The following is a 9,991-nucleotide window of genomic DNA, read 5'->3' on the forward strand; positions in this document are numbered from 1 at the left end:
TAATGCATGAATTCAATAGATTCTTGTATTATATACTCTTATGTTTTACAATCAGTGCATGCATCCTGCTATATATCAATTTGAGTGTCATTCTGACATATAAGCATATAACTTTTCAACCTATCATTACTTACCTTCTTTCTTTTCAATTAGAATAAGTTTACTACTCTATACACATGAGCTTGGGGTAATTACATGGTAAGCTCACTATGAAGATGTTACAAGTTCTGTGTCTGTAGCACTCATGCAAAAGAAAGACCAATTATCCTTTTTCTTCTCTTAAATACTTTTCAGTTTGTTTTATAAGAATGAAAGAAACCAACTATTTTTATTATTATTATTATTATTATTATTATTATTATTATTATTATTATTATTATTATTATTATTATTATTATTATGCCTAACCTTCTTTCCTGTTCAGTATTAACCATTTCAACAATGATGCGCAGACATCTTACCAAACAATCATTTTTTAATGAAGTGATAGACAGATTGAAGCATATAAAAAAATCCCAATAAACAATCAATTTTATTCAACAATCAATTAGACTATAGATAAATAAATAAACTCACAATTAAAGCCAACATACTTATATTACCTTCCATAATCAGAATTCGAAACAAAATACTTATATGATCCACCAAGATCATAACATCCTACATAATTATAAAGTTCCCTACTTTAATCACAAAAGATTACATCAAAATAGATAAAGGCCAATACTTTAAACAACATGATACATTATATACATTATCTAAACCACATAGGTAATCTGCAAAGGCTATACAGGTCCAGCTATTACAAATGGTACCCCAAATCTAATGCGGAGTCAAGCTTTATTCCGTCTGAAAACTAGGTAAAACATGTAGGCTAAGATATTTGTAACCTGATATTCCTTCTTACACAACCAATGTTTTGAGACATATTTGTAGTAGTATGCAATGTTCAGCACATGGTGAGTCAAATATGTACCCTATATTTCAAGAAAAGAAACTACATGGACACAGATAGGACATGAAACATGGAACCATTTACTCTATGAACACTGAAGAGAAGTGTGACTTCATCCCAATCCTTTGCGTTGTCATACAAACCATGTAAGACTATTATTATAACCAGATTTCACATTAAAAAAAAAAAAAATCCCCAACAAAACAACTTTTCAATACATTGTAACTAGTCTGTATGAAGAATTCATTTTAAGACCTCAGATTACACAAAATAATCCAGTTTAATCACTCAAACAATCCCCAGAAAATCCACCGTCTACGGCTACGAAGACAAAATTTCAATACTCTACAACAAACTAAACCCTAATTATTACAACTAGATTTCTCATTAACAACATAATCGGTTACATCTTACCAACTAGTCTACAATTCAAGTAGTTCAGAAAGAAACTACGCTGTAACAGTGACAAGGGTTGAAACTAGGTCGTTATCTGATTCTCCCTTGGTCAAACTAAATTTGTAAACGCATAACAAACCTTATACGAGTATAGAGGCAAGTTAAGGGTCGAACCCAAAGGAAAGAATCGAAGTTATGTTATAGTCTAATGTTAAGCTAAATCGAAGAATTATCAATGGTTGAGTTTTGTAACTAAGATAACAAGAATCAAGACAATCCAAAGAAATCAATCAATATACTAAACACTAGGGATATAGGTTCCGCATGCAAGCTTAACAATCATGCTAATTGATAGATCACCCAATTGATTCTAACGTTGCAAGGGACAAACAATAGTTGCAATCAAAGGAATTCAAAGGTTATCTCCTATAAACCAAACTAGGGTTCACTATGAATGGCTAACAAGAAGAATCACAATCAAATTCAATCAATTAAAGCAATTCTCAAATCAATTGTTCGTGTCATTGAAATTTGCAATGCAATCTAGATTAATATTATAGGTTGATCACTCCTAGTCTAATTAATCACATGCACAACTATGTCAACCAATTTAATTACAACAATTCAATCAATCTAGGATCATCAACTAGCAAAAATCATCAATCAAGCATGCTTCCCCTTCTCCCAAGCAACTAATCCACTCACTAATCATGGTGAAATTTAAAGCCAAAACGAATTCAATCACAAACATATTCATCTCAAGCTAAATCAAAAGTAAATACAATCAATCAACAAATTCTCAAAACTAAATCAAAATCCAAACCAAGCATTCAAGCATAAAAGTAAATTGCAATTGAAGTAAATTCAAAGGAAAGAAATCTCACAAAATTTGATTGATATGAAGAAGAATTCCAAACTTGATTGAAGAAGCAATGTTGAATTACAAATCAAATCCAAAGATTACAATCTCTACTTTCTCTCTAACTTCTCTCTAGTTTCTCTCTCTAAAAACTAAGAAAATAAAATATTATCTAAAAGTTAGCCTTTTAAAAGGATTAACAAGAATATTTATAGCTAAAGAAGAAAAACTGATCGACCACGCCCTCTCAAAGAAGACCCCGCGGGCGCGCAAAAATGGGTACGGAACCCATAACTAACTCCGCGGGCAATTTGGGCAAATCCGCGCCCGCGGCAATGCCACCCGCGCTCGTGGCTCAGGGCGCGGCAGATGCCCTGTTCCTGGTGAAGTAGGGGGGTCGTGGTCTCTCTATCTGGAGCAGTCTCTCCAGATTCTTCGCGCCCGCGGCTAGACCACTGCTAGGGCGCGGAGAGTTCCTGCCCAAAATCACCAAAATAATGCTCTTAACCCGCGCCCGCGGCCCTTAGGTCCCGCGCCCGCGGCCATGAGAAGAAGTAGAGCGCCCTCTCCAAGAGGATTGAAACTCTTTTGCTTAGCTCTTTTTGCTCCTCTTGAATCCTTTGCAAAGCTAAGTCCTTAAGCACCTACAAAAGAAACCAAAGAGAGAAAATAGAAGAGAAAAAGAGCAATATAAAAGGAAAACACGAAGAAAAGCATATAAAGGAAAGTAAAACACGAAGAAAGAAGAAATAGAGAAACTAAAGGAGAAATGACCAAAATGATAAAAGAAAAGCATGAAAAATATAGTGAAAATATCCTAAAACACTACCCTATGAGTGCCATAAATGATACTCATCAAATTCCCCCAAGCTAGACTTTTGCTCGTCCCGAGAAAAACAAAGGCTAAAAAGGAATAAGGAGGGTTTATTTAAGCATAAAAAGAGAGATAAGAAAAATATACACTAAGACTCACTATCGTAGGAATCACGGTTGTTTTTAGCTACAATAAGCCCTTTAAACCCCAAAGTCGCCTATGAGGTCTTGTAAGGGTTTTCTAAGGGTTTTACCCACAACTCTTTGAAATAAAACGAGGCAAAATCATTTTAAAAGAAAAGAAAGTAAAACAAAAATTCAGACAAATAGCTTTTGACAAGGACTTTCACAAACGGTCAAATGCAAATGCATGAACACTTTTCTATATGAAATGGGTATGCATGCTTCAAGATATTCACGGTTGATTGAAACATAAGGTATGCTAAGCGTAGAGAACTAATGAGGCACAATCCACTTTCATCCCAACCAATCTAGCCGCGTTCTCCCTATGGTTTCAAATCTTCCCCTAGTAAGCGTCTCTATGGTTCCTCGAAGGAACCGGAAAAAGTGTAGAATTTGAGGTTTTCTCGACATCTTGACCTTTCATCCCCTTTCCTTAGGCTTTAACTCATAATTCCCTCCCTCGGTATATGACTCAACCACTAGGTTGAAAGGACTTTCCCAAAGGTTGTAACGTAAGGGCAAAAGGTTAGGGGTAGGCTAAAATTTTAAAATTTGGTGGTATCCCTAAAAGTGAAGCAAAGGACGGGACCTTTCTTAGAATCACAATCAAGTAGTCACCAAAAAAAAAACAAACTAACACCCCCAAGCTTATTCAAAGCTATATCCACAAGTATATATACAAAAGGCGTAAACGCTTCTCCCCCAAGCTAAAAGGAAGCATTGTCCTCAATGCTTGAAAAGGGAAAAGAAATTACATCAAAATATTTTTGGATTTTCTTATTTTCACTTTTTTATTTTGTTTATTTTTTTAATTTTATTATTATTTTTTTATTTTATTTTTTTTTGTATTTTCAATTATAACAAAACAATGTCCATGCCTCTTAAACTTAGGACGGCTTTTACAAATTTGCAATTGCATTGTCCTTGCCTTTTTGTTTTACTTTGGACGACTTTTACTTTATTCACTTGCCATTATACACACAAATATCACAACATAAACTTGCTTTCAAGAAAACCAAATACCCAAACTTCTTCACCACAAACTCCAACAATAATGATCAATTGCTTCACAAAAACCAATAATGGAAACAAAAATGAAACAAAAGGCTCAAGAGCTAAAGATGTGGCTTGAAAAAAAGGGAAAAGGCTCAAATGGTTAGCAAGAAGGCAAATGTAAACCCAATGAACTAAAAAGAAAGAAAAATCCTAGAAATGAAAAACTTACCACCCCGAAAAGATGCCTTTGTCCTCTCTAGTTGGTTCGGTCTCGAGTTTGAGAATTATGAGTCAAGATTAGGTCTGCAATAGTCAAGGATCCATGCTGCTCATGCAAATATATGTTGAAGGCTTGAAAAATAATGAACCTCACATGGATGTAGCAAAAACTCACTAAAGGTGTCAAATCAACCAAAGGAAGCAACTCCGTCTTACCACAAACCCAAAGGAATCTGGCTTCAAAGCCCCAAAAGGTCTAAACCGCTACCTTAGCATACCCTATCCTAGAGTCAACCTCAAATATTCTCAAAACATGCACACCAATTAAATATAGGAAAGCATATATGCAAAGGCAAAATTTCGAGTTGTAGAATGTCCAAAGAAAAGAGCTAACAAGCAAAAAGAAAAAGAATAGCCTCAAAAATGTTTCATTTCTTATTTGAAATAAAGAAATGAACTAAAAATCAAAACAAAGAGAGAAAAGTACAAGAATGCAAGCAAATACAAGTAATACCCAATCGTCAAACAAGTGGTCATTCGGCAACAACGCCAATGACCCCAAACACGCTAGGTGTTACAAAGTAAACATCCTCAGACCATTAAACTCATCCTAAAGCTAATCCTAAACTAAGAAACCAAGAAAAGAAAGAGAAGAGATATAGAAAGATCTCACCGGGCGCCAAAGCTATGCTACATAATCAAGGTGTAAGAGCACCTTACGAATCGTTGAAATCCAAAGCTTAAGCAATAGAGCACGATGAGAATGTAAGAACTATATACAAAGAAAAATGTTAGTAACTTCCAAACAAAATAAAAGAAGAAAAGAAATAAAATAAAATAAAGAAAATAAAGGAAAAGCAAGTAGGAATAGCAACAGGAGTAGTATCCAATGAGACATCATACCGAAACAGTAACAGGAAACAAGATATCAGATAATCATCATCAGGAATCATCATAACAGAGATACAGAGAAACGCATCAGACAACGATCAGCGAATCAAACAACAAGGCCAAAAGCCGGGCAGAGAAATCAACAGAAGCGCAGCATCATCATCAAAAAACCAAAAGACACAGAGATCGATACCAGAAGCAAACGAGACTAGGAATGAACTACAAAAGCAAGGGGGGAAACAACGAAGCACAACAACAAACGACATAGAACTCCCCCAAGCTTAAAATGGGCCACCCCTCTAACTCTAAACCTAAAAACATATAGGCAAAAGAGAAAAAATGTGGAGGATTTTAAAAAACATGCCACAGGCAACACAAAAGAGTCAAATGTCAATCATTATAGCCACATGCACACTACATAATTTTATTCGGATGCATAAGCTTGGCATACCAATCATTCAACATGATGAGAATATAAGAGCTGCAGATTCAACTATGTATGCCCAATGGCGCAAAGATAGTATGGACATGGTAAGACATGATATAGCACTCCGAATTTGGAGGGCTAACCGATCGGAAAACGACAATGAAGGTGATAACAACCAAGATCAAAGCAACAATGAAGATGATGAGAATCAAAATCATATGGAAGTGGATGGTTAATTCGTCACGATGTTAGACGCTAATATATTTATGTTCCTATTTTGATATGCGGTTGTAATCATTTGAAAATGTTAAATTGCTGTCTTTTATCTTTTTACTATTAACATGTGTTAAATATGATACACATTTCCGAATTTGGCCTACAGAAGACCCCCGAAGCAGGCTTTTGGGTGTCTTTCCACCTAACATTGCTCGACCTTCGCGTGGTGTCTTTCTGCTAGTTCTGATTCTGGTTTTAGTAGCGAGCTTGTGATGCATAGGGTGACGAAGACCGTTGCGCTTATGGATAAGGTTGCTACGCTGGATGATCCTTAGTGTGAGCTATTGTTACTTAGGGCTTGTACCGGAGTTTCTAAACTCTACTTTGTGTTGCGTACTTGTCCCCCTAGTACTTTTGAGGCGGCTCAGCGCACTTTTGACGGGGCTCTTTGATCTTCTTTGGAGCGTATTGTTACTGCTTCAGGACCTGGGTTTGGCGATTGGCAGTGGCGGCTTGCCACTTTACCATTTACGTTTGGAGGGCTTGGTGTTTATTCTGCAGGTGATGTTCGGCATTATGCTTTTCTTGCTTCTTGGTTACAGTCTACTGGGTTGCAGACAAAGCTTCTACGACATGCTGACATTGTTGGTCATGGTCGAGCTTTTGAAGACGCTTTGGGTCTATTTAATGGCGCGGTGGAGTCTGATTTTTTAAGTAATCCTAGTGAGGTCGCTGCCTCGAAACTCATGAAGAAATTGGCAGATATATATTTCACGAAGGTTACCGATTCTGCAGAATCCACCTTTTCATTATCCTCCCGTCTATCAGCATTGTGGAAATCTCAGCAAGGAGATCACACGTCTACTTGGCTTCGATCCGTTCCTATCTCAAGATTGGGTCAGACTATGAACGCAAAGACTTACGGATGTGTGTTATGCTACCGATTGGGTGTTCCGTTGTTCTCTGCCTCAACATCGTGCTCTGCTTGTTCGAGGGTTTTTCCAGGGGATATTTTTGGCGATCACGCGGTGTCGTGTGCTGGAATCGTGGGTATTAAACATAGACATAATGTTGTTCGGGATACCCTAGTTGATGTTTGCTATCGTTATGGGATTTTAGCAAGGAAAGAGGTTGACATTGGGTTGTCTGGAGGGAACGACGAGGCCCTCAGACCTGCTGATGTGTTACTTTATTCTTGGGATCGTGGTTGCGATGTCTGTGTAGATTTGACAGGATCTTCTCCTTTGACACAGTCAGGGCTATCTGACTTTATTCCTGGACGGGTTGTGGCTGATGCAGCTCATCGGAAGCGGGTTAAGTATGAGGCTCGTTGTCTGGCGATTGGATATGGGTTCATTCCCTTCTCCTTTTCTTCGTTTGGTGAATTAGAGAAGGAGGCTGTTGCGTTGCTTAAGCGAATTCAGAGGTTCTCAACGACGCAAGACATTGGAGCACGTGCTGCAGCTCATTATTTTACTAGGGTAGGCTTTGCTATAACTAGAGGAGTGGGGGCTCGGATTGTATCTCGGCTTCCCACTAATTTATTGTAGGTTGTATGACTTATTAATAATAATAATAATAATAATAATAATAATAATAATAATAATAATAATAATAATAACAACAACAACAACAACAACAAAAACAACATTAATAATAATAATAATAACAACAACAACAACAACAACAACAACAACAACAACAACACCATTAATAATAATAATAATAATAATAATAATAATAATAATAATAATAATAATAATAATAATAATAATAATAATAATAATAATAATAATAATAATAATAATAATAATACTACCTCCGGTCCACTTTACCCGCAACTTTGAGGGGGTTTGCGGAGGTCGAGGCAAAACTTTTAAGGGGGTATTTAGAAAAAGTAAGGGTATGTAATTAGGAGTTAAAATTGGAGGGAATACTTGTGGTCCCATTTTGTTAACTTTAGTAAGGGGTTGTACTTTTGTGGAAAAAGTGGGAAATTCCCACCTTTTTTTTCCTGGCAGCTTAAGGAATAAGGGGCGAAATTTTTTGGGAAGGTTTTTTCCCTCCCAAATTTTCCCCAAAATCAAATGGGTAGCCAAATTCCCCCAACTTTCAAATTTTTCCATTAATTTCAAACAAAAGGCCCTATATAAAAGCAGGGCTTCCCTTCCAATTCTCCATTTTCAAAAGCCAAGTTTTAGAAGAATTGGGGAGGGGGGAGGGGGGAGGAATAATTCAAGTATCATCATCATAGAAATTAGTTAATTAAGTACAAAATACAGGGACTCATGGGAGAGTTCATACACGAACTTATGGATGAGTTAATTCAACAGGACCAGCTCATGGAAGATGAATTCATCGAACAACAAATCAACCAAGAAGAGTATGAAGGGTCATCTGATTTAGAGCATGAACAACAACAATATCATGAAGGTAATGATGCTGATGGGTATGATGCAGATGATGATGCAAACCAAGAAGACTTACAACACAATTGCATACCAACAAGAGAGATGACAGTGGAACAGAAAAGAGCAATTGTTGAGGAGATTGGAACAGTTACTCCAACATTCATGCATCAACTAATCATGTCATTCAAATCACAGTCATTATCCGTAATTAAGAACTCACACAATCATCAACAACAACCCACAACATCAAATTGTAAACAATTAATTGCACATCACAAGCACAAACATAGAGAATCAGAAAACAATAAATTAGGGTTTATAGAGTATACGCTGCGCATTCAATTACGAGGGGGGTTGAACTGAGGGTAGTAGATCTGCAAATAAGCCTCAATCACTTCCTCCCTCGACATGCCATCTGGAGGACCAGATTTGATGCGTTTTGCGCTAGCGGAAGGGCCATCGTCACGCTCATGGGACTCCGGTGGCTTAGCCACCTCAGAAACATCCAGATCTACTGGGGTCGACTCCCTTGTAGCAGATCCGGTGGCTGAAACCTCCACCTCAGTCACTGGAGACCTAGAACCCCCAGTAGAAACCACCGCAGCAACCACGGAACCCTCACCAGCAGGAACCACCACAGACGGTGGTTCATCACGGGCACCAGCCTCAGAGAACACCAGCTTAGGCGGCTCCTCATCGCTGTCATAGTCAGCGAGTTTCGCACCACGGATTCGCCTCCTCGCAATGACAGAAGCACGGCGAATGGGTTTCATGACACCCGTTCCACGGCGGGGTTTGTAGGTAACGCTACCAGATCGGCAACTGGAAGCACTTGTTTCAAGGGTTTCATGGCAAGTTAGATCTAGGTTTTTGTCACTACGGGAAGCCATTGACAGAGGAATTGAGATAAAACCAACCAAGGAATACAGAGAGAGAGAGAGAGAGGAATCGATTTGGCGAGAGAAGAGAGAGAAAGTAAGAACTAGGATTTAGGTGGGAGGGATTTATTCTGGAGAATTCTCCAGAATAAATGAACTCCAACCAATTCATTAGATGAATTGAATGAGGAGCATTCAATTGAGGCAGTTGGGGAGTTGATGAATTTGAAGGGTTGGGGTATAATTTTGGTGGGAATGATTAACTTAATTAATCAGTCTTGTTTATTAATCAGATAAGGTTAGTAAGATAACTAAGTTGAATTATTAAAAAAATAAGGGTACAATGGTAATTTTACATTAAAAATTTTACTAAAAAAGGAAAGAAATGGGAAAGTTGCGAGTAAATTGGACCATCCCAAAAAGGAAATAGTTGCGAGTAAAGTGGACCGGAGGTAGTAATAATAATAATAATAATAACAACAACAACAACAACAACAACAACAACAACAACAACAACAACAACAACAACAACAACAACAACAACAACACCATTAATAATAATAATAATAATAATAATAATAATAATAATAATAATAATAATAATAATAACAACAACAACAACAACATTAATAATAATAATAATAATAATAATATAATAATAATAATAATAATAAAAAAAAATAATAATAATAATAATAATAATAATAATAATAATAATAATAATAATAATAATAATAATAATAATAA

Source organism: Chenopodium album, chromosome 8 (assembly GCF_948465745.1).
Source record: "Chenopodium album chromosome 8, dcCheAlbu1.1, whole genome shotgun sequence".
NCBI lineage: Eukaryota > Viridiplantae > Streptophyta > Magnoliopsida > Caryophyllales > Amaranthaceae > Chenopodium > Chenopodium album.